Here is a 26,698-nt window from a genome sequence, read left to right on the forward strand (position 1 = left end):
AGAGGGAAATCAGAAAAGACCCAGCTGACACGTACCGGAGACATGGTTCTGACACATGTTCAGAGCGACGAGGCGGCGGCGTCGGCCGCCGTCTTCGCGTCGAGGTACGTGCAGGAGCCTGTCCCGAGCTACGAGCTCGGGGAGAAGTCCATCTCCAAGGACGCGGCGTACCAGATCATCCACGACGAGCTGCTGCTGGACGGCAGCCCGCGGCTGAACCTGGCGTCCTTCGTCACCACCTGGATGGAGCCCGAGTGCGACCGGCTCATCCTCGAGGGCATGAACAAGAACTACGCCGACATGGACGAGTACCCCGTCACCACCGAGCTCCAGGCAAGACATCTATCACATTCTTCGATATTCATTTCAGCTGCTAGAGCTTGTGAAATTATTTGTGATCGATCAAACACCGATGTGTGTGTGCAGAACCGGTGCGTGAACATCATAGCACGGTTGTTCAACGCCCCGCTGGGCACCGGCGAGACGGCAGTGGGTGTCGGCACGGTCGGGTCCTCGGAGGCGATAATGCTCGCCGGGCTGGCATTCAAGCGGCGCTGGCAGAATCGGCGGAAGGCGGAGGGGAAGCCCTACGACAAGCCCAACATCGTCACGGGAGCCAATGTTCAGGTAAAAGTTCAGCACCATAACGCGCGTACATTTTCTGATTTGACCACACAGATTTCAATCAAGAATAATTTCTTCTGCTCTGGCGATCGATATGCAGGTGTGCTGGGAGAAGTTCGCGCGGTACTTCGAGGTTGAGCTCAAGGAGGTGAAGCTGAGCCAAGGGTGCTACGTGATGGACCCCGACAAGGCCGTGGAGATGGTCGACGAGAACACCATCTGCGTCGCCGCCATCCTCGGCTCCACCCTCACCGGCGAGTTCGAGGACGTCAAGCGCCTCAACGACCTCCTCGCCGCCAAGAACAAGCGAACCAGGTCTGTTTAATCAGATAGTTCAGTCAGTTCCAATCTCTGTGCACGAAGAATTGCTCTGCTCTGTATAATGACGTGGCTGGCGTCTTCCGGCTGACAGGTGGGACACCCCGATCCACGTAGACGCGGCAAGCGGCGGGTTCATCGCGCCGTTCCTGTACCCGGAGCTGGAGTGGGACTTCCGGCTGCCGCTGGTGAAGAGCATCAACGTCAGCGGCCACAAGTACGGCCTCGTCTACCCCGGCGTTGGCTGGGTGGTATGGCGCAACAAGGAGGACCTCCCCGACGAGCTCATCTTCCACATCAACTACCTGGGCGCCGACCAGCCCACATTCACCCTCAACTTCTCCAAAGGCATGGTCGATTTATTTTCCCCAGAATTGACAGATCAACATAATTTCTGATTTGATTCTTTACTTGGATGCCACTCTTTCCTGTCATTGTTTCACATGCTTCATCTTTTGCAGGGTCCAGTCAAATCATCGCCCAATATTACCAGTTTCTTCGATTAGGTTTCGAGGTACCGAACTTCAGTAACACCAACATACAAACCAGATTCCATCAATTTCGAAAAACCCAATAGCACTAGTAGTGATATGCTTCGTATCGTTGCAGGGGTACAAGAATGTGATGGAGAACTGCATGGAGAGCGCGAGGACGCTGCGGGAGGGGCTCCAGCGCATGGGCCGTTTCGACATCATCTCCAAGGATGAGGGCGTGCCGCTGGTCGCGTTCATGTTCAGGGGGGGGCACCAGGGACGGCTCGCTGGCGTTCAAGCTGTCGGCGAACCTGCGCCGGTTCGGGTGGATCGTGCCGGCGTACACCATGCCAGCGAACCTGGAGCACATGACGGTGCTCCGCGTCGTCGTCCGGGAGGACTTCGGCCGCCCGCTCGCCGAGAGGTTCCTGTCGCACGTGCGCATGGCGCTCAGCGAGCTCGACCTGGCTGCCAAGGGGCCCGTGCCCAAGATGAGGCTCACCATCGAGCTGGGACCCGCCAGGAGCGCCGACGAGGAGGCCTCCGTCAGGGTCGTCAAGAGGGAGGCCGTGTCCGGCCACAGGAGCGTGTCGCTCGTGACCGGGAAGACCAAGGGTGTGTGCTAGTCTGCTAGATCGCCCCGCCGGATGATTCCTACGCCTGCCGACTGTGATACATACAGAATAATATGTGATTTGAGAAATGTGGGAACGAAGTCATCACTGTCAAGACAAATGCAAACTTAAAATTCAACTCTAACATGTGAACATCGTAAAGCTTCAATCACTACAGGAATCTCTACCTATGCCGACGGCCTCCGGCCCTCGGCGTACCACAGCCTAGCCCTCGGCGTACGGTACGCCGACGGGGACCCTCGGCGTAGCTCCTCGGGCAAGGTTGGCCTCGGCAGAAGCCACGTGGCCCTCGGCGTATCAGCGACCGTCGGCGTAGAACGAGAGGGCCGAGGGCCAGGCCACCCGTCGGCGTACTAGCGCTCGGCGTAGCACGCTAACGGGCGCCGTCGAGCTGACGGCCGTTACGGCTACGCCGAGGGGGCAGCCGTCGGCGTACCGCGCCACGCGTCGCACCCTGGCGAGCTGCGCTGCACGCTACCCCGAGGGGCGCGGCCGTCGGCGTACCACGCCACGCGTCGCATCCTGGCGAGCTGCGCTGCACGCTACGCCGAGGGGCGCGGCCGTCGGCGTACACTGCCACGCGGCGCGTCCTGGCGGGCCGTGGCGCATCCTACGCCGAGCGGGTGGCCGTCGGCGTAGACTGCCACGCGTCGCGCCCCTGTTTCACTCGACGCTACCCCGAGGGGGAAGCCGTCGGCGTAGAGGGTGCCATATGGTTCATGTCGACGCTACCCCGAGGGGGAACCCGTCGGCGTAGAGATGACCATTTTTTCTTTTTTTTGCTGGTTTGGTTGTTTCCCAGGATTAGCAGCACATTAAATCACAAATTAATTCACACGAAATAGAGTAAGTGCAAATAGACATAACACGAAGTTCAAGTCTCATAACATAGTTGCGGATACATAGTCGTAGTCTCATAACATAGGTACAAGTGTCATAGTGTCATAGTGCGGATACATAAGTAGCTACTATGGGACAACTAGAGGAGCTCGTCGCCGCTAGACACCGGCCCGGGCCGATTCCTTCCGGTAGAAGCTGCGGAAGAACTACCGGGAGAAGGACCGGGAGAAGTACCGGGAGAAGTACCGGGTGTAGCACCGGGAGAAGGACCACCATGATGAACCGGTGTCATGTCCCTCCCACCACCCTGGTTTCCGGAACATCCCGTTCCCTACACACATGTTCCCGAGATGTTAGCAATTTGCGAGGCAAAGGAAAGCCGTAGTATTCGGTTTGGCGAAGAACTTACCGTTGTTCTCCCATAGTACTCCGCAGCGAAATTTTCCTTCGATGGCATGTTTGGCGCCGGCCCCGGAAAGGGAGGCATCGGCCCTAAATCCGCTGTCTGTCCAGTTTGATTGGCCACAAACGACGCCTGCAAGATAGTTTACATGTCAGTCTTTGCAGAAATGAAGCATCAAACTAGGGGAAAGTGGGACTTGTCATCATTTGCGAAAACAAAGGTTGGAACTTACATGTATATATGCCATGTACTCCATGAACTGCTGCTGGTGCTGGTTGAAGGCCACCTGATATTCTTGATGAGCGGCCACGTAGGCCGCCTCGAAGTCAGGCTACAATTTCACAAATTCATGTCTCGTTAGCACTTAGCAATGTATGAACGAAAGTCGGAAAGAGGATGGAAATGAGGGAAACTTACGTCGTATGCGGGTTGTTGCCGAGCCCGGCGACGAGGCGGGAGAGGGGGGCTGTCCTTGGTGAGTCCCGCCTTGAGACGCGTGAAGGTCGTGGTGAGGGTATGCTTGACGGCCTTGTTCAGCATGGCGAGACGGCCATGCGGCAACCCTCCGGACGACAGGACCAACGACTCCTCGTCGACCTCCGCGCTCATGGGGTCATCCACCTCCGGGTGACGATGCCTCACCATCTCGCAGTAGTTCTCGACGTCCTTGGCGTAGGTGCCGAAGTACTCAGGGAGCGAGGGCTGAGGCTGCGAGAGGTCGGGCTTCTTAAGCCGCATCTTGTTGTATATCTCGAGGTCCGACATCTCCTCCTCGGGTCCTAACGCGGCCCTCTCCATCGCGAAAGGAAATGTTGTGAGTACCAACTTTGAACCTGAAGGAAAATAAAATGTATACATACCGTCTTCCCCTTGTAGCGCTCGTAGCTGAGGTTTCCCCCACAGTGTGTGCCACCGTCGCCTCGGTTCTCCGCGTTCCGCCTCGCCACGGCTGCAAAGTCCTCGTCCATCTTGAGCCACCTCGTCCTAACCATCTCCTCCCATGCCTCGGCATGCGGCTCGGCCCAATCGGGGATAACCTGAAAATGCAATACTCAACTCAATCTAATGCAATCGCAACTTAGTAGCAATGTAGAATCTCATTGACATTTTACTCACCGACATGTAGTCCTCCACCGTCATCTCGTACTCGGCCTTAGCATTCTTACCGACAATGTCCGGCTTATGGACCCTCTCGCCTCTCTCTGCCCAGAAGTGACCCGCGGACGTGATCCTTTGGTTGTACCACACCTGCGGTGTCAACCTCTCACAAGTCGCCCGCAAAGTCCTGTTCGCGGCCGTCTCCTCAACCTCGGGCGCCACACGATAAAAACACTTCAATCATGCAAAAAACAATTGTGAGATTCATGAGTTAGAACATTGGGGTCATCAAATATGAACGAAGCTCGAGAAAATATGTCTTACCCAAAACTTTCTCATCACGGCCTCAGCAGCCGTCGGGAAGCCTACGCCAGGGGCACTCTCGTAGTCCGTCCAAGTAGTGGCTAGCTTCTTCTCGCCAGCTGGGACAGTGCCGAGGGGATAGTACTTGCCCGGCCAGAACTTCCTAAGCAAAGCTCCAATCATGCTGCTAGGCAGGCGCCCCTTGACCCCCGGAGGAAATATCCAATTGCTGCACATGAAAATCAAACATTAGCACATGAAAATCAAACATTAGTACTTGAAAATCGAAATTGCCAAATTAGTACACTTACTCAGGGCCAGCAGGAATAATAAGGGTCTTCGCCTCATGGGTCTTAGGCTCCTTCCTCTCGTCGGGGACTCTCGCTTCCCCACGAATCTTCAGTGCCTTCGGCCGCCCATCCTCCTCCGGAGTCTCAAACCCGCGGCTAGAGTCCTCCTCGGCTCTAGACTCCGTCTCCGCCTCCTCTCTAGACGTCCCCTCCAAAAAGAACCCGGAAGCAACGTCGCCTGAAGCCGAGGGTGGTGGCTCAAAGTCCGGTCCTCCCCAGCCACCTCCACCTCCACCTCCACCTCCACCTCCTCCCAAGCCACCTCCAGCTCCACCACCTCGTCCCCGTCCTCGTCCTCGTCCTCGTCCTCCTCCTCCTACCGCGCCGTCCTCGTAACGCGGATTGCGACGCGGTGCCCTCTCACTCCTTCTAACATTGTTCTTGCGTTGTTGCATCTTCTTAAGCAAGCTCGACGAGTCCTCCTTGCCGCCGCTCATATTATTCAATCACCTGCATTGAGAAAGAGAAAACAATTAAGAAGCATGTTGAAAAATATATAAATAGTAAGCATAAAGACACTAAACAATTAAGAAGCATGTTCAAAAATATATAAATACTAAGCATAAAGATACTAAACAATAAAGAAGCATGTTGAAAAAAATATAAATACTAAGCATAAAGATACTAAACAAATAAGAAGCATGTTGAAATATAAACACATAAAAGACCCTCACCAGCCGTCATCAATCTCATCGTCAATCTCATTTTGTTTCTCCTTGCCACTATCACTATCACTATCTTTTGAGTAGTAAGTTGGATTTTGATAGACGGGTGGAGGCTCATCATCGCTATCATCTTCCACTTGTAACTTCTCGAGCATATCTATGTCCTTTAGATCCACCACTGACTCACCACGAGTTTCTGCATCGTTCCTGAGGTCCTCTTCAAGAACACATTCTAACTCAAAGTGCCCGAAGTCCTCTTCCTCTTGATAGAAAATTCCCTCGTATGTTACAGGGTCAATGTTGTTGTAATCGTCCTCGGAGGGAATCGGTAGGTTACCATGTGGCGATACCTGGAACACGACTTCCCAGCCGTTGAGGGCCGCTTTCTGGCATGGGTACGGCAAATAATAAACTTGCTTGGCTTGGTGAGCAACAATATAGACATCGGCTCCGGTATAGGTGGTGGAAGGCTTAACTTCAACTAACCCAATGGACTTGGTAATTCTCTGTCCACCTCTTGGGTCGAACCAATGACACTTGAACACAACGAGATTGAGTTGTTTGTTTGTACGATTGAAGGTCAGCTCGTATACATTCTCTAACCTCCCGTAGTAATCAAAGGTATCGGATCCTTTAGTGAAGACACCAGTATTTATCGTTTTTGGATTCGCCCGGCCCTTCTGGTGTGTCTCTGTATGGAATCGAAACCCATTCACGTCATACTTCTCATACTTCATGACGTCACGGTTACAACCTTGGGAAACACATCTCAACTCATCTATCATCTCAACGTTTGCATCAGCTCCCTACAAGCACGGTTCAAATTTGTTGTGTGCATTAGTTACGTGGAATAACAGGGATAAGTCACATATTGGTAGGTAAGAGGGACAGCTTAGACATTACTTTTTTCATGAACCAAGACACAAAGTTTATTTTTACTTCGGGAGCACCCTCTTTCAGTAGAGTCTCCAACTCCGCGCCTGTGGGATCGCGCGGAAGCCACCACTGTTCATCCGTGAATTCGCTGAAAGGATACAATAAGCATTAGACCGAGTTGAGTGTAGGTGATCGAAACTAGATACAATAAGCATTACACCATGTTACCTAATGAAATCGTGACCGCCATCGTCGTCGTCCCCCCCCACCACTTCCTTCATGTTCATAAGCACATAGAGCATTATGCAATCCTTCTCTTCCCTCTCCAATCTATATTTTTGTCCTTTACCAGCCTTGCCACCGGGACATTGGAATAGTTGAAGCTTGGGGTCATTCATGGGCACGTCGACATTGTAACGAGAGACCGGGTTATGCAGAGTGGGAACTTCATCAGGATAGTACGTTGTTGCGGCATCTGCCATCTCCCGAAGGCACGTTGCCTCAGCTATGCATGCTTCAATCTTGGCTTTGTTTCCAGTTATCTTCCGAATATACTTGAACTCTCTCTCAATACAAAACTGCCACCGAAACTGCACTGGGCCACCCAAGAGTGCCTCGTTTGCGAGGTGCACAATGAGATGTGCCATCGGAGTAAAGAAGCCTGGCGGAAAGATCATCTCCAAATTGCATAGCAACTCCGGCACTTGAACTTGCAGCTTCTCAATAACCTTAGGACATATCTGCTTAGCACAGAGCGTGCGGAAGAAATGGCTCAACTCCGCGAGCACTCGCCATATTTTCTCGGGGAGATACCCTCGAAGCATCACCGGCATCAGCCGCTCAATCCATATATGATAGTCGTGACTCTTGAGCCCGGTGACTTTTCCCGTCGAAAGATTGACTCGCTTGCTCATATTCGAACAATAACCATCAGGGAACATCACAACGTATTTTAGCCACTTGAATGCCTCCTTCTTTTGGATGGAATCAAGGCAGAAGTCGGCGTGCGGCTTGAACCAATTCTTTCGACGGCCAGTAGGACGTTGCATGTGTAATTTCTTCCTATCACAGAGCTTCTCAACATCGACTCTAGCCTTGACATTATCCTTTGACTTCCCGGGAATGTTTAGGCACGTGTGAAATAAGGACTCCGCGACATTCTTTACGGTGTGCATCACATCGATGTTATGGGGAAGTTCGAGGTCCTTGTAATACTCGAGCTTCGTTAAGGCTGCCTCGTGAGTCCAGTTGTGCGTTACACCATATCCCTCAAATTGATGGCCAGCTTCCGATGCCGCTGGCACGAGAGCACGTAGCTCGGCATCAACAGCTATACCATCGAACTTTGGCACCTCTGTTACTTCATGCACAACTTTGCCTTTCTTGAAGTTCTTTTTGTCTTCTCTGAACGGATGCCTCCGTTTGAGGTACTGCCGATTCGTGTCAAACGCAACATACTTGCGACCCTTATTTAGCCAAAGGAACTCAAGTCGATGCTTGCACACTGGGCATGGCCATTTACCAGCTGTACACCATCCGCATGTTAGGGCGTACCCGGGCATGTCATGCATGGTATACTGCAACCAAACTTTCATGCAGAAGTTTGTCTTCGATGCTCGGTCGTACGTCAATGTCCCGTGGTGCCAAGAGTGGTTCAAATCTTCCACAATTGGCTGCATGTAGACACTCAAGTTCTTCCCCGGGTAATGGGGCCCTGGAATGATCAGCGACAGAAACATGGTCTTCCTCGTCATTAGGACTCCGGGAGGGAGATTGAGCGGAATTACAAACACGGGCCAACAACTGTAATTGGAATTCGACATACCATATGGATTGAAGCCATCTGTAGCTATCGCAATTCTGACATTCCGAGCATCTGCTGCCCTATGGGGGTATTTTCTATCAAAGTTCTTCCATGCATTGCCATCAGATGGATGTCCCATCTTCGTCCGCCCCTGATTGTCCTTTATTCGAGTCCCCGTCTTGTGCCACGTCATCTGTTTGGCGGTCTCCTCAGTCAAGTAAAGCCGCTGGATTCTTTTTATGAATGGGAGATACCGAAGAATCGACTTTGCGATCTTTGACTGCCTCACCTGACCATCCTTTCCCGTTACCTCTTCATACCTAGAGGCCTTACAAATGGGACAGTACTTGTCCTCCGCAAACTGTTTCTGAAGAGAACACAGCCATTTTCACAACAGTCTATCCTTTGATAATCCATGTTGAGCGCCGACATGAGTTGCCTCGTCTCGTGCAGGCTTTTAGGCAGACAATGCCCTTTGGGCAACATGTTACCAGTTGTTTTCAGACTTGCTTCGAAGCCGTCACGGGTGGTGTTGTACCGGGTCTTGTCGGCTAGACATTGGGAGATGGCATCGAGCTGAGAAATCTCGGCGCCATCGTACAGAGGCGTCTTAGCAGCGGCTATCATATCATAGAAGGCCTTCGCGGCTGGCTCTAGTTCCTCCGGTTCTGGAGGTTCCTCCGGTTCTGGCGGTTCCTCCCGTGAAGGTGGCGACTCTGGCATGTGGGCATCGACAAGATCATCTAGAAAGTCTCTAACCCCATCGTACTCATTGCCATTGAGCCGCTGCCGCATCACCTCACCTCTGTCACGTTCGTGCTCATCAAAGTCGATCTGCGTGACGTAACGAGGCATATACCCATATTGCAGAAGGTGTTTAAACATGTCATCCTTTCCACGACGGTGATGCTTCAAGCAACGATTGCACGGGCAAAGTGGCTGAACCTTCTGTTTTGTACCACGCGCCAACTCCTTCACTAAATGCCAAGTCTTCCTTATCCACTCATCTGTTTTATTAGTCTTACTAACACGGCCGGTGTACATCCATCCATTATCAGCCATCCTCTGCTCTATTGGAAGCCAAACGACAAGCATAGCATTTATATCAAATAGGAAAATGCATCATATTTTAATTTTTTTAACAGGCAAAACGAATGCATCAACCTACATCTCTACTAGGTGGGCTCCTAGCAGCCGCCGGATCCGTAGATTGAGTACGTTCTCCATGCTCTACCCCGGTCCGAGTCAAAATTTCGGCAGCACCTCCCCGCTGCTCTCCCGATACACGTCTCGCCAAAAAGACAAGAGGATGTGCATCCGGAGAACAACGGTGAGGCGCTGCCGAAATCCTGACTCGGACCGGAGCAGAGCATGGAGAACGTACCCAACTACGGATCCGCCGACTGTCCCGTAAATGCCGCAAGCGTTACGGTTGAAAATATGCCGACCACTAATGCATATTTATCCGCGTAACGCTTGAGGACGGGAAGTGACACCTAGGTTACGCAACTTGACTTGGAAAATGAATCTAGTGACATAAATAAAATGCGGAGAAGAAGTTCGAAATTTTGCTCACCCTCGGCTGTAGAGGAAGTAGTGGAACAATCGAGTGTCGATGTCGGCGGCCGTCGAGAAGCGCGTCAAGATCCGGGGTGCTCACGACGAGGCGGTCACGGCATGGCCTATTACAAATCCATGTTATTAGAACAAATTCAAATTTGCATTTCTATTTCCATTATTAAACATATCATTTCAATTTCAACTACACATTTCTATTTCTTTCCAAATGTCCACTATTCTATTTCTATTACTATTTCAAATCAATCCTACTTCTATTTTTTTCTACTATTTACACACACACATACATACATACATACATACATACATACATATGGTTTCTACTTCTATTTCTATTTCCATTTCCATACATATGTGCACTATTCTATTTCTGAAGGAGCTGCCACACGCAGCTCCCCTTCTTCTTCAACCTCTGAACTCTCAATCTCTCTTGTCCCTCTCACAAGCACACACCCATGAAAGAAACTCAGAACGCCCACACACACTAGCCAAAGGAAGAAGAAACAAGCTTCGCTGAGACTCTTCTTTGGCAGCCACAAGTGCTACATTTTCCCTCTTTCTCATTGCAAACCACTAATCCTACTTTTGTGCCACTCACGCACTAACTAAGCTGGCCACTTCTTCCTCCTAGAATCCCTCTATGATCCACACGACCAGGCCAACACTAACAACACACATGTGCACACATGCAGCTAATTGAAGCAATACAAAAAAAACTACACTACCATACCGTACTGGGAGCGGCGATGGGAGGAGGGCCGGGGCGAGGAGGGCCGGGCGAGGAGGAGGGCGCGGCGAGGAGGAGGGCGGCGACGGGAGGATGGGGACGGGCCGGAGGAGGAGGGGGAGGGGAGGAGCGGCGGCGCGACGGGCGGGGGGCGGCGCGAGCGGCAGGGGGCGGCGGCGGCAGCAGCGGCGGGCAGGAGGCGGCGGCAGCGGCGTCGGGTGGGAGGCGGTGGCGGCGTCGGGCGGGAGGCGGCGGCAGCGGCGTCGGGCGGGAGGCGGCGGCGGCGGCGTCGGGCAGGAGGCGGCGGCGGCGGGATTGGGGGAGGGCGCGGGACTTGGGGAAAATGGGCGGGCTTTGGCGAGGAGGAGGCCGACCAGGGGATTTTTTCGGGCTCAGATCCCTAGCTACGCCGAGGGCCACCCATACGCCGAGGGCCACCCTCGGCTTAGCCAGGTGCATTTTTTTAATTTTTTTGATTTTTCTTTCATTTTTTCTTTCATTGTTTCTTTCATGGTCTAAAGAAGAACCACAGAGTATATATACCAGACAAAGGGATATGGGATCACATACATGGTATATATTTTTATGAGTTGTGCATGTTATCTTATTAAATTTGTTATTACGCCATGCGAAAATAGGTAAAATCTATTATTTTATGTCGTTTTAGTTTGATAGAGCTTTATTCTTACAATGATGAACCCATGGTGTACCAATGTTGTTGAATACTATTTCATGTTCATCGTATGTCATAATAATATTTCGATGTCATGTACTCCCTCTCAGTTACCACTGACGTGCCAGTTCTCTATCTTTTTTTCGCTTTCCGCAAACTTTACCATCTTAGACCTTTATCTCTCTTACATAACCTTCCACCCTGCTCTACTATCTCAATCGAAAGTCTCCCATTGTCGATGTGGTCTCCCGTCACCTCAGACAATTCACCATCGACGACCTACAAATATACCCTCTTTGGACGAGATGGAATTCCTGGGGCAGGTGTTGCGGATGGATGTCTCCTGTTCGTGGAGGGTTCTCCAAGATAATTGCCGTATCCCAGTTCCGTCTTTTGCAGTGGTTACTAGGACACATAAAATGACGCCACGCGGCTCCGCTCGATTTTTTGGCTCCGTTTGCTTTGCCAACTGCGCAAAACGGGGCCGCCGGGACATGCGGTATGGCCGTACCGGGCGCGCGCGTGCACCCGTCCGCCAACGCGCGAAACGGAAAACATTTAGCACATAAAATGACGCGTCCTAGACCTAAAAACATTTTTCCCTCCATTTATTGAGCGAAGGAAAGTGTCGCCCTAGTTCAAATCCGGACAGTTTCCAGCGGATTCGGCGGGGCACCGCAGGAAGCGGGTGGGATTCCCAGATGGCTTCCGCGCGCATATGGCATGTGATAGGTGGTGCGTAGGAGGTATCCTACCGCCGCGCGGAGGTCCCGCGCTATACTGAAATGCGCACCATGTAGCTGCTTCACAAAAAAAAGCCCTTCCGGCACCCCGAAAATGGAAAAACCGTCGCCCGTGGTTCGGATTGGAAATCCGCGACCGGGGCCTTGCTTCCCATCCTAAGGCCCACGCACGTGCCAAATATGGCCTCGTTCCGACAAACTATGTGGTGAAACGGGCCGTTTCCTACTCATTTCCCCTAAAAGCCATAGAACTCCGGACGAGATAGCCCTGTTCGTGGAGGGTTCTCCAAGATAATTGCCGTATCCCAGTTCCGTCTTTTGCAGTGGTTACTAGGACACATAAAATGACGCCACGCGGCTCCGCTCGATTTTTTGGCTCCGTTTGCTTTGCCAACTGCGCAAAACGGGGCCGCCGGGACATGCGGTATGGCCGTACCGGGCGCGCGCGTGCACCCGTCCGCCAACGCGCGAAACGGAAAACATTTAGCACATAAAATGACGCGTCCTAGACCTAAAAACATTTTTCCCTCCATTTATTGAGCGAAGGAAAGTGTCGCCCCAGTTCAAATCCGGACAGTTTCCAGCGGATTCGGCGGGGCACCGCAGGAAGCGGGTGGGATTCCCAGATGGCTTCCGCGCGCATATGGCATGTGATAAGTGGTGCGTAGGAGGTATCCTACTGCCGCGCGGAGGTCCCGCGCGATACTGAAATGCGCACCATGTAGCTGCTTCACAAAAAAAAGCCCTTCCGGCACCCCGAAAATGGAAAAACCGTCGCCCGTGGTTCGGATTGGAAATCCGTGACCGGGGCCTTGCTTCCCATCCTAAGGCCCACGCACGTGCCAAATATGGCCTCGTTCCGACAAACTATGTGGTGAAACGGGCCGTTTCCTACTCATTTCCCCTAAAAGCCATAGAACTCCGGACGAGATAGCCCTGTTCGTGGAGGGTTCTCCAAGATAATTGCCGTATCCCAGTTCCGTCTTTTGCAGTGGTTACTAGGACACATAAAATGACGCCACGTGGCTCCGCTCGATTTTTTGGCTCCGTTTGCTTTGCCAACTGCGCAAAACGGGGCCGCCGGGACATGCGGTATGGCCGTACCGGGCGCGCGCGTGCACCCGTCCGCCAACGCGCGAAACGGAAAACATTTAGCACATAAAATGACGCGTCCTAGACCTAAAAACATTTTTCCCTCCATTTATTGAGCGAAGGAAAGTGTCGCCCCAGTTCAAATCCGGACAGTTTCCAGCGGATTCGGCGGGGCACCGCAGGAAGCGGGTGGGATTCCCAGATGGCTTCCGTGCGCATATGGCATGTGATAGGTGGTGCGTAGGAGGTATCCTACCGCCGCGCGGAGGTCCCGCGCGCGATCATGAAATGCGCACCATGTAGCTGCTTCACAAAAAAAGCCCTTCCGGCACCCGAAAATGGAAAAACCGTCGCCCGTGGTTCGGATTGGAAATCCGCGATCGGGGCCTTGCTTCCCATCCTAAGGCCCACGCACGTGCCAAATATGGCCTCGTTCCGACAAACTATGTGGTGAAACGGGCCGTTTCCTACTCATTTCCCCTAAAAGCCATAGAACTCCGGACGAGATAGCCCTGTTCGTGAAGGGTTCTCCAAGATAATTGCCGTATCCCAGTTCCGTCTTTTGCAGTGGTTACTAGGACACATAAAATGACGCCACGCGGCTCCGCTCGATTTTTTGGCTCCGTTTGCTTTGCCAACTGCGCAAAACGGGCCGCCGGGACATGCGGTATGGCCGTACCGGGCGCGCGCGTGCACCCGTCCGCCAACGCGCGAAACGGAAAACATTTAGCACATAAAATGACGTGTCCTAGACCTAAAAACATTTTTCCCTCCATTTATTGAGCGAAGGAAAGTGTCGCCCCAGTTCAAATCCGGACAGTTTCCAGCGGATTCGGCGGGGCACCGCAGGAAGCGGGTGGGATTCCCAGATGGCTTCCGCGCGCATATGGCATGTGATAGGTGGTGCGTAGGAGGTATCCTACCGCCGCGCGGAGGTCCCGCGCGATACTGAAATGCGCACCATGTAGCTGCTTCACAAAAAAAAGCCCTTCTGGCACCCCGAAAATGGAAAAACCGTCGCCCGTGGTTCGGATTGGAAATCCGCGACCGGGGCCTTGCTTCCCATCCTAAGGCCCACGCACGTGCCAAATATGGCCTCGTTCCGACAAACTATGTGGTGAAACGGGCCGTTTCCTACTCATTTCCCCTAAAAGCCATAGAACTCCGGACGAGATAGCCCTGTTCGTGAAGGGTTCTCCAAGATAATTGTCGTATCCCAGTTCCGTCTTTTGCAGTGGTTACTAGGACACATAAAATGACGCCACGCGGCTCCGCTCGATTTTTTGGCTCCGTTTGCTTTGCCAACTGCGCAAAACGGGGCCGCCGGGACATGCGGTATGGCCGTACCGGGCGCGCGCGTGCACCCGTCCGCCAACGCGCGAAACGGAAAACATTTAGCACATAAAATGACGCGTCCTAGACCTAAAAACATTTTTCCCTCCATTTATTGAGCGAAGGAAAGTGTCGCCCCAGTTCAAATCCGGACAGTTTCCAGCGGATTCGGCGGGGCACCGCAGGAAGCGGATGGGATTCCCAGATGGCTTCCGCGCGCATATGGCATGTGATAAGTGGTGCGTAGGAGGTATCCTACTGCCGCGCGGAGGTCCCGCGCGATACTGAAATGCGCACCATGTAGCTGCTTCACAAAAAAAAGCCCTTCCGGCACCCCGAAAATGGAAAAACCGTCGCCCGTGGTTCGGATTGGAAATCCGTGACCGGGGCCTTGCTTCCCATCCTAAGGCCCACGCACGTGCCAAATATGGCCTCGTTCCGACAAACTATGTGGTGAAACGGGCCGTTTCCTACTCATTTCCCCTAAAAGCCATAGAACTCCGGACGAGATAGCCCTGTTCGTGAAGGGTTCTCCAAGATAATTGCCGTATCCCAGTTCCGTCTTTTGCAGTGGTTACTAGGACACATAAAATGACGCCACGCGGCTCCGCTCGATTTTTTGGCTCCGTTTGCTTTGCCAACTGCGCAAAACGGGGCCGCCGGGACATGCGGTATGGCCGTACCGGGCGCGCGCGTGCACCCGTCCGCCAACGCGCGAAACGGAAAACATTTAGCACATAAAATGACGCGTCCTAGACCTAAAAACATTTTTCCCTCCATTTATTGAGCGAAGGAAAGTGTCGCCCCAGTTCAAATCCGGACAGTTTCCAGCGGATTCGGCGGGGCACCGCAGGAAGCGGGTGGGATTCCCAGATGGCTTCCGTGCGCATATGGCATGTGATAGGTGGTGCGTAGGAGGTATCCTACCGCCGCGCGGAGGTCCCGCGCGATACTGAAATGCGCACCATGTAGCTGCTTCACAAAAAAAAGCCCTTCCGGCACCCCGAAAATGGAAAAACCGTCGCCCGTGGTTCGGATTGGAAATCCGCGACCGGGGCCTTGCTTCCCATCCTAAGGCCCACGCACGTGCCAAATATGGCCTCATTCCGACAAACTATGTGGTGAAACGGGCCGTTTCCTACTCATTTCCCCTAAAAGCCATAGAACTCCGGACGAGATAGCCCCGTTCGTGAAGGGTTCTCCAAGATAATTTCCGTATCCCAGTTCCGTCTTTTGCAGTGGTTACTAGGACACATAGAATGACGCCACGCGGCTCCGCTCGATTTTTTTGGCTCCGTTTGCTTTGCCAACTGCGCAAAACGGGGCCGCCGGGACATGCGGTATGGCCGCACCGGCGCGCGTGCACCCGTCCGCCAACGCGCGAAACGGAAAACATTTAGCACATAAAATGACGCATCCTAGACCTAAAAACATTTTTCCCTCCATTTATTGAGAGAAGGATAGGGTCGCCCTCTTCAAATCCGGACGGTTTCAGCGGATTCGGCGGGGCACCGCAGAAGCGGGTGGGATTCCCAGATGGCTTCCGCTCGCATATGGCATGTGATAGGTGGTGCGTAGGAGGTATCCTACCGCCGCGCGGAGGTCCCGCGCGATATCGAAATGCGCACCATGTAGCTGCTTCACAAAAAAAGCCCTTCCGGCACCCCGAAAATGGAAAAACCGTCGCCCGTGGTTCGGATTGGAAATCCGCAACCGGGGCCTTGCTTCCCATCCTAAGGCCCACGCACGTGCCAAATATGGCCTCGTTCCGACAAACTATGTGGTGAAACGGGCCGTTTCCTACTCATTTCCCCTAAAAGCCATAGAACTCGGACGAGATAGCCCTGTTCGTGAAGGGTTCTCCAAGATAATTGCCGTATCCCAGTTCCGTCTTTTGCAGTGGTTACTAGGACACATAAAATGACGCCACGCGGCTCCGCTCGATTTTTTGGCTCCGTTTGCTTTGCCAACTGCGCAAAACGGGGCCGCCGGGACATGCGGTATGGCCGTACCGGGCGCGCGCGTGCACCCGTCTGCCAACGCGCGAAACGGAAAACATTTAGCACATAAAATGACGCGTCCTAGACCTAAAAACATTTTTCCCTCCATTTATTGAGCGAAGGAAAGTGTCGCCCCAGTTCAAATCCGGACAGTTTCCAGCGGATTCGGCGGGGCACCGCAGGAAGCGGGTGGGATTCCCAGATGGCTTCCGCGCGCATATGGCATGTGATAGGTGGTGCGTAGGAGGTATCCTACCACCGCGCGGAGGTCCCGCGCGATACTGAAATGCGCACCATGTAGCTGCTTCACAAAAAAAAGCCCTTCCGGCACCCCGAAAATGGAAAAACCGTCGCCCGTGGTTCGGATTGGAAATCCGCGACCGGGGCCTTGCTTCCCATCCTAAGGCCCACGCACGTGCCAAATATGGCCTCGTTCCAACAAACTATGTGGTGAAACGGGCCGTTTCCTACTCATTTCCCCTAAAAGCCATAGAACTCCGGACGAGATAGCCCTGTTCGTGGAGGGTTCTCCAAGATAATTGCCGTATCCTAGTTCCGTCTTTTGCAGTGGTTACTAGGACACATAAAATGACGCCACGCGGCTCTGCTCGATTTTTTGGCTCCGTTTGCTTTGCCAACTGCGCAAAACGGGGCCGCCGGGACATGCGGTATGGCCGTACCGGGCGCGCGCGTGCACCCGTCCGCCAACGCGCGAAACGGAAAACATTTAGCACATAAAATGACGCGTCCTAGACCTAAAAACATTTTTCACTCCATTTATTGAGCGAAGGAAAGTGTCGCCCCAGTTCAAATCCGGACGCTTTCAATGGATTCGGCGGGCACCGCAGAAGCGGGTGGGATTCCCAGATGGCTTCCGCGCGCATATGGCATGTGATAGGTGGTGCGTAGGAGGTATCCTACCACCGCGCGGAGGTCCCGCGCGATACTGAAATGCGCACCATGTAGCTGCTTCACAAAAAAAAGCCCTTCCGGCACCCCGAAAATGGAAAGACCGTCGCCCGTGGTTCGGATTGGAAATCCGCGACCGGGGCCTTGCTTCCCATCCTAAGGCCCACGCACGTGCCAAATATGGCCTCGTTCCGACAAACTATGTGGTGAAACGGGCCGTTTCCTACTCATTTCCCCTAAAAGCCATAGAACTCCGGACGAGATAGCCCTGTTCGTGAAGGGTTCTCCAAGATAATTGCCGTATCCCAGTTCCGTCTTTTGCAGTGGTTACTAGGACACATAAAATGACGCCACGCGGCTCCGCTCGATTTTTTGGCTCCGTTTGCTTTGCCAACTGCGCAAAACGGGGCCGCCGGGACATGCGGTATGGCCGTACCGGGCGCGCGCGTGCACCCGTCCGCCAACACGCGAAACGGAAAACATTTAGCACATAAAATGATGCGTCGTAGACCTAAAAACATTTTTCCCTCCATTTATTGAGCGAAGGAAAGTGTCGCCCCAGTTCAAATCCGGACAGTTTCCAGCGGATTCGGCGGGGCACCGCAGGAAGCGGGTGGGATTCCCAGATGGCTTCCGCGTGCATATGGAATGTGATAGGTGGTATGTAGGAGGTATCCTACCGCCGCGCGGAGGTCCCGCGCGATACTGAAATGCGCACCATGTAGCTGCTTCACAAAAAAAAGCCCTTCCGGCACCCCGAAAATGGAAAAACCGTCGCCCGTGGTTCGGATTGGAAATCCGCGACCGGGGCCTTGCTTCCCATCCTAAGGCCCACGCACGTGCCAAATATGGCCTCGTTCCGACAAACTATGTGGTGAAACGGGCCGTTTCCTACTCATTTCCCCTAAAAGCCATAGAACTCCGGACGAGATAGCCCTGTTCGTGGAGGGTTCTCCAAGATAATTGCCGTATCCCAGTTCCGTCTTTTGCAGTGGTTACTAGGACACATAAAATGACGCCACGCGGCTCCGCTCGATTTTTTGGCTCCGTTTGCTTTGCCAACTGCGCAAAACGGGGCCGTCGGGACATGCGGTATGGCCGTACCGGGCGCGCGCGTGCACCCGTCCGCCAACGCGTGAAACGGAAAACATTTAGCACATAAAATGACGCGTCCTAGACCTAAAAACATTTTTCCCTCCATTTATTGAGCGAAGGAAAGTGTCGCCCCAGTTCAAATCCGGACAGTTTCCAGCGGATTCGGCGGGGCACCGCAGGAAGCGGGTGGGATTCCCAGATGGCTTCCGCGTGCATATGGCATGTGATAGGTGGTGCGTAGGAGGTATCCTACCGCCGCGCGGAGGTCCCGCGCGATACTGAAATGCGCACCATGTAGCTGCTTCACAAAAAAAAGCCCTTCCGGCACCCCGAAAATGGAAAAACCGTCGCCCGTGGTTCGGATTGGAAATCCGCGACCGGGGCCTTGCTTCCCATCCTAAGGCCCACGCACGTGCCAAATATGGCCTCGTTCCGACAAACTATGTGGTGAAACGGGCCATTTCCTACTCATTTCCCCTAAAAGCCATAGAACTCCGGACGAGATAGCCCTGTTCGTGGAGGGTTCTCCAAGATAATTGCCGTATCCCAGTTCCGTCTTTTGCAGTGGTTACTAGGACACATAAAATGACGCCACACGGCTCCGCTCGATTTTTTGGCTCCGTTTGCTTTGCCAACTGCGCAAAACGGGGCCGCCGGGACATGCGGTATGGCCGTACCGGGCGCGCGCGTGCACCCGTCCGCCAACGCGCGAAACGGAAAACATTTAGCACATAAAATGACGCATCCTAGACCTAAAAACATTTTTCCCTCCATTTATTGAGCGAAGGAAAGTGTCGCCCCAGTTCAAATCCGGACAGTTTCCAGCGGATTCGGCGGGGCACCGCAGAAGCGGGTGGGATTCCCAGATGGCTTCCGCGCGCATATGGCATGTTATAGGTGGTGCGTAGGAGGTATCCTACCGCCGCGCGGAGGTCCCGCGCGATACTGAAATGCGCACCATGTAGCTGCTTCACAAAAAAAAGCCCTTCCGGCACCCCGAAAATGGAAAACCAAGTGTGGGCCCATGTATGCGGAAATCGTCAACGCCGGGTACATGCAAGGTTAGACAAACCTTACATCACACTTGTACACATATGTTAGGGACAAATGCAAGTTTTCAAGCGATTCCGACGCTCCGGTGATCTGTATCTTGGGAAACCCTAGGGCGCGGACCCTGCAGATCTACCCCTATAGCTTTCTCCGTGCGAGGGTTTACCAATGGATTTTTTTATTTGCTTTGCTTTGTTTCGGACATATGCACATGGAAACCATAGGTTTGGAATGAAATAGGCCCCGGATGAGCCGTAGCAGGAGTTTCCACATACAAATCCTGGATTTTACCAAGTGTGGGCCCATGTATGCGGAAATCGTCAACGCCGGGTACATGCAAGGTTAGACAAACCTTACATCACACTTGTACACATATGTTAGGGACAAATGCAAGTTTTCAAGCGATTCCGACGCTCCGGTGATCTGTATCTTGGGAAACCCTAGGGCGGGGACCCTGCAGATCTACCCCTATAGCTTTCTCCGTGCGAGGGTTTACCAATGGATTTTTTTATTTGCTTTGCTTTGTTTAGGACATATGCACATGGAAACCATAGGTTTGGAATGAAATAGGCCCCGGATGAGCCGTAGCAGGAGTTTCCACATACAAATCCTGGATTTTACCAAGTGTCGGCCCATGTATGCGGAAATCGTCAACGCGGGGTACATGCAAGGTTAGACAAACCTTACATCACACTTGTACACATATGTTAGGGACAAATGCAAGTTTTCAAGCGATTCCGACGCTCCGGTGATCTGTATCTTGGGAAACCCTAGGCCGGGGACCTTGCAGATCTACCCCTATAGCTTTTTTCGTGCGAGGGTTCACCAATGGATTTTTTTAATTTCTTTGCTTTGTTTAGGACATATGCACATGGAAACCATAGGTTTGGAATGAAATAGGCCCCGGATGAGCCGTAGCAGGAGTTTCCAGCGATTCGGACGCTCCGGTGGTTTGTATCTAGGGAAACCCTAGGGGGCGGGGACCCCGCAAATCTACCCCTAGGGTTAGGGTTAGGGTTAGAGTTAGGGTTAGCAATGGACTTTTTTCCTTTGTTTTAGGACATATGTACATCGATAGAATATGTTGGGCCTCATCGGATCCCGTCGACCCGTCTACGAAGAGCGTCACTCGTGGGATCTACATAAGCCATCTACCATTTTTTTCTTTAAAAAAGTAACTATTTTTACATAATTCATACTAGTACATAAATAAAACAAACATAATATAAAGTTAATGACCGAGAAGAAAAAAAGAAAAAAAAAAGTATGCCGAGGGTGGCCGTCGGCATAGGTGGGTGCTGCCCTATGCCGAGGGTGGCCCTCGGCGCCTCGCTGACGCCGTGACCGGGCCGTCACGGCCGGAGCGGGACCGGAGCACATGCCTTTAGTACGCCGACGGCCTTTAGTACGCCGAGGGTGGCCGTCGGCATATCCGTCTCTACGCCGAGGGTATGTCTACGCCGAGGGGCTCTTTGGGCCGCTGCCCTGGACCGGACGTACGCCGACGGCCCCGACATTTGGCCGTCGGCGTACGCCACGGCCGTCGGCGCATCGAGCCATTCCTGTAGTGAATATGCGCAAGAAGTTGCATCCAATCCAAAGTCATGGCGGAGAACATGTACTAGTAGCTAGGTCAAAGAAAACAGATGCAAGAACATGTCAGAGTATATTTCTGTTACGGAAAGATTAGATAAAGAAAGGATTTGTGTCTTCTTTTCTACTTTAAGTCAGTTTTTCTATCTCTATATATACTTGTCCAAAAGGCTCAATAATACATCCAACATACTACGGCAAACCTCATAAGTTTTAATGGTATCACAGGGGCGAGATTCTTGACCCAGCAGCCGGACACGCTTCTGCACCGTGCCGTCCCCTGTGGGAGGTTGTTCTCCACAATCTTCACCGGGGCCGCACAGCCCGTAGCAGGGTTTGTCCGTCGTTCAGTGATTGGTTGCCCTAGTGAGTTTTTTTTGCGGATTTTTAGATCGGTTTTCCTCTTCGCCAGCCACTTGGTACAGCGTCTTATATCTATTAACTTGAATGATAAAGATGACAGCTTTGTTTGGAAGCTTACTGATTCGGGAGATTTCTCCGTAAAATCCATGTATGCTGATCTTATGAATGGACACATGGTCTATTTGAAGAAATCAATTTGGAAATTTAAAGTACCACTAAAGATTATGATTTTTATGTGGTTCTTGCATCAAAAAGTAATTCTTACGAAGGATAATTTGTCAAGGCGGAATTGACGTGATTGCAAGAAATGTGTGTTTTCTGTGACCATGATGAATCCATCAATCACCTTTTTTCGAATGTCCCTTTGCTGGTCTTGTTTGGAGAGTGGTTCATTTTTTAATATTTCCCCGCCAACTGATTGTACGAATATGTTTGGAGATTGGTTGAATGGGGTAGATAAAGATACAAAGGCAAGAATCCAATTCGGCACTTGTGTTGTTGTATGGTCTATATGAAATTGCCGGAATGATATGGTCTTTAACAAAAAAAAAACTGCTCATTTTCTACAGATTATCCGTATGGCTACCCACTGAATTCGCGAGAGGTCCTTCCTACTGCCGGAGACGTAGAGGGCACATATGGATTCTGGATGTACCCATTTGGAGATGGTTGCTTGGGATATCTTGAAACATGGTGGTTGGCGGCTTTCTAGACATTTAAAAGATGCTTAGGCGACTTGTTCTACTCTTTTTCCGTTGGTTGATTTTTATGTCTACTCTATGTGATCCATGAGATACAACCATTGAAACTTATGACTTTGTAATAAAACAAGTTGTGTTCATCGATTGATGCAGAGACCGAGGAGAATCACCCCATTTCGAGAGACAAAAAAACTTAGCCGACTCTTTATTTTTGTTCACTTATAATAGATTGGATTAAGTCACCGACCGCCCGTTGTCCTCACACGCATGTATTTCGAAAGTGGCATCCCCGCACCAGAGGACTCCCCTACGTCGTACCGCGGCTGACACACCGGCGCCAACTCCGCACCGGTCGGATCCCCTAGCACTAGCTATCGCAGCTGACTCGTTGGGCCGACTCCGTACCAGCCGGCTTGCCTTCATCAACCGCGCGACAAAAGTCGAACGTGTCGTCTGAGGGATGCCCTGATGCATTGCTCTCGATTCCTCGTCTATGCGGTGTCCACCGCCGATCTGTCTTTGCCGCCATCAAACATCACCAGCAACTTTCCATTGATTCTGATATGTGCACCATCATCCATGAGATGGCACCTACGCGCACACGTCGATCTGATCAACCGATCTCGGTTGCATCTACGACAAGCACATCCCCGATCATGCGCCTACCACCGATCGAGCAACGGGTTGCCGCAATGTCGCCACATTTGGTCCACGCAGTTGATGATCCACAAGTATAGGGTGTGTATCGTAGTACTTTCGATAAATAAGAGTGTCGAACCGAACAAGGAGCAGAAGGTGTTAGCGAGCAGTTTCGATCAAGAATTCCCTGTAAACACTAGCAAACAGGTTTTCAGGGATATTTGGTATTGCGGATAAATAAAGTACGAGTAAATAAAAGATAGTAATAATAATTGAAGTGAGTGGACGAATCCTTTTTAGAGCATAGGACAAGCCGGTTGCTTTACTTATGATGACTAAATGTTCCTGAGGACACACGGAAATTTCGTCAGGTGCTTTCGCTTCACATAGCTGAATAATCTTCATTGGTTTGGTAAGTGTTGTGTGGGTGAACCTATGTTAATGCACTACCCCAACTTGGACTAATGCATACTTTTGATCATACCCCTTTCAAGCATGTGCAACTACATGAAAGTAATTAAGATAAATCTAACCGGAGCTTTAAACTTTGAGATCCTACACTCCCTCATGCACCGGTTTCCTATTGGGGTTTGGGTTTTTGTCGCTCCCGCAACCCCACAATTAGTAGCCAAATACACAATGCACTCCCCTATGCCCATAAAGGTGAAGTATCATGTATTCGACGTTCACATGACACTGATGACCCACAAGTATAGGGGGTGTATCGTAGTATCTTCGATAAGTAAGAATGTCAATCCCAACGAGGAGCAGAAGGTGTTGACAAGCAGTTTCGATGAAGGATTCACTGTAAATGCTCACAGACAAGTATTCAGGGGGTTTTGATGTAACAGTTGAATAAAGTACGAGTATGTAAAGTGCGAGAGTAACAATTGCAGCGAGTGGCCCAATCCTTTTTAGCACAAAGGACAAGCCGGTTTGTTTACTTATAATGACCAAACGTTCTCGAGGACACACGGGATTTTAGTCTAGTGCTTTCGCTACATACAGCTAAATAATCTTCATTGTTATGATAAGTGTTGTGTGGGTGAACCTATGCTAATGTACCGCCCTTCCTAGGACTAATACATACTTGTGATTATACCCCTTGCAAGCATCCGCAACTACAAGAAAGTAATTAAGAATAAATCTAACCACAGCCTTAAACTCTGAGATCCTGCGATCCCTCCTGCATCGATATACCAGCGGGGGTTTAGGTTTCTGTCACTCCGGCAACCCCGCAATTGGCAAACGAATACAAGATGCATTCCCCTAGGCCCATAAATGGTGAAGTGTCATGTAGTCGACGTTCACATGACACCACTAGAAGAATAACACCACAACTTAAATATCACACCATTGAATATTACTCAACCATAATTCACTACTAACATTTAGACTTCACCCATGTCCTCAAGAACTAAACGAACTACTCACGAGACATCATATGGAACATGATCAGAGGTGATATGATGATGAATAACAATCTGAACATAAACTTGGTTCAATGGTTTCACTCAATAGCATCAACAACAAGTAGAGATCGATACCGGGAGAGTTTCCCCTATCAAACAATCAAGATCAAACCCAAATTGCTATGGCGGTGACGGTGTCCAGCGGTGATGACGGCGGTGGTGATGGTGGAGATGATGATGATGGTGATGGCGATGATGTCCAGCTCGATGACGGTGACGATGGCGTCGATTTCCCCCTCCCGGAGGGAATTTCCTCGGCGGATTCCTGCCCGCTGGAGAGCTCTTTTCTCTCTGGTGTTCTCCGCCCCGCGCAGAGGCGGTCAACTCTTCGCGAGGTACCCTCTGTGGCTTAGGTTTTCGGGACGAAGGATTTCGCGAAGAAAAGGAGGCGAAAGGGGTCGTGGGCCCCCCAAACCACATGGCGGCGCGGCCAGGGCATGGGCCGCGCCGCCCTAGGGTGTGGGCCCACCCTGGGTCCTCCTGGCCCCTCCTTCTGGCTTCCTTCGTCATCTTGAAAAATAGGATTTTTGGTATAATTTCCTCCCACAGTTGATCTTCCGAAATATTGCGTTCTGACGGTGCTTTTTCCAGCAGAATCCTGGCTCCGGTGCTTGATCCTCCAATAATGATGAAACATGCAAAATAGATGAAATAACATAAGTATTGTGTCCCAATATGAAATATATCAATGAATAACAGCAAATTATGATATAAAATAGTGATGCAAATTGGACGTATCAGACACCACTAGAAGAATAGCACCACAACTTAAATATCAAACCATTAAATATTACTCAACATAGTTCCACTACTAACAACATGACTTCTCCCATATCCTCAAGAACTAAATGAACTACTCACGAGACATCATACGGATCATAATCAGAGGTGATATAATTATGAATAACAATCTGGACATAAACCTTAATTCAATGGTTTCATTCAATAGCATCAACTACAAGGAGTAATCAACACCGGGAAAGTTTCCCCTATGAACTAGACAAGTATAATACCCAAGATGTTACAGCGGGACGACGTGGAGATGGCGGTGATGATGGTGGTGGTGGTGGAGATGATGATGATGATGATGATGATGATGATGATGATGATGATGATGATCCCGATGAAGTCCATCTTGATGGCGGTGACGATGGCGATGATTTCCCCCCTCCGGGAAGGAATTTTCTTGGCGGATTTCTCTCTCTGTGGTTTTCTGCCCCGTAGCGGCGGCGGAATATTTATCTGTTCCCTCTCCTAGTCTTAGGGTTCTCGGGGGATGAAATACGCGAGGGGCGACGTCAGAGGTGGGCCAGGGCCACCACACCATGCCTAGGCGCGACCAGGGGTGGCCCGCACCTAGGGTGGTGTGGGCCCCTCCTAGCCCACCTCAGGCTCCCCTTCCGGCTTCCTCCGTCATCTGGTATAATAGGAGTTTCTGGGTATTTTTGGAAATTGTTGTTCTTCAGAAATATGGTATCTTGACTGTTCTTTTTCCACCAAAATTCTGACTCTGGCAGTTAATTCTCCAATAATCATCAAACATGCAAAAATAGATGAAATAACATAAGTATCATCTCTAAATATGAAATATATCAATGAATAGCAGTAAATTATGATATAAAATAGTGATGCAATTTGGACGTATCAACTCCCCCCAAGCGAAACTGAACTTAGTAAACCAGACCACAGGTTTATGTAGTGAAGTGTCGATAAACAAAATACGGACAAGAAGCATCATACTTACCAATACACAAGTCATTATAGACAGCAACTTCCTCTTATATAATCCAACTTGCAATGAGTAAGGAGTCACTAAATAGAGGTGCATAGAGAGATTAAAATTGGTGATGGCAAACTTTCGTTCTTGGTCAGAGAACAATTAACAGATTGTACTTATCTTTCGAGCAGAGTCTTTATATTAGAGCTTATATTGCAGAAATCACATACTCAATCATTACAGTCTCTTTATAATCATAGATAGCTTTCAATGTTATATTCATTCAGATAAAAGCATTCTGCTACACAAGAAAGGATAAAAGATTTCATTGAATGCACCAACACACATAAATGGTTGGATCACAACAACTCAAATGCTTGCTTGAGATAGAAGGGAATAGGTTTACTGACTCAACATAAAAGTAAAAGATATGCCCTTCGCAGAGGGAAGCAAGATTACTCATGTGCTAGAGCTTTTTTTTCAAATGAATCAGAGGTATGAAAATGTAATTTTGAAAGCGGTGTATGTCTATGTCAACGAATTGTATCAAATGATTTACCATCTTTTCATATAGTGACTTCAAGAGAAGCTTCCATGTAGTTATCCATTTGCACACCATTATTTA

At 50.9% G+C, this 26,698-nt stretch overlaps 1 pseudogene; it reads left to right on the forward strand.

The window, feature by feature from the left end:
* Positions 1 to 2,174, forward strand: LOC127335036 (glutamate decarboxylase 2-like; annotated as a pseudogene).
* Positions 2,175 to 26,698: the final 24,524 nt, after the last annotated feature.

The sequence above is a fragment of the Lolium perenne genome, chromosome 2, assembly GCF_019359855.2.
Source record: "Lolium perenne isolate Kyuss_39 chromosome 2, Kyuss_2.0, whole genome shotgun sequence".
In the NCBI taxonomy this organism is placed as follows: domain Eukaryota; kingdom Viridiplantae; phylum Streptophyta; class Magnoliopsida; order Poales; family Poaceae; genus Lolium; species Lolium perenne.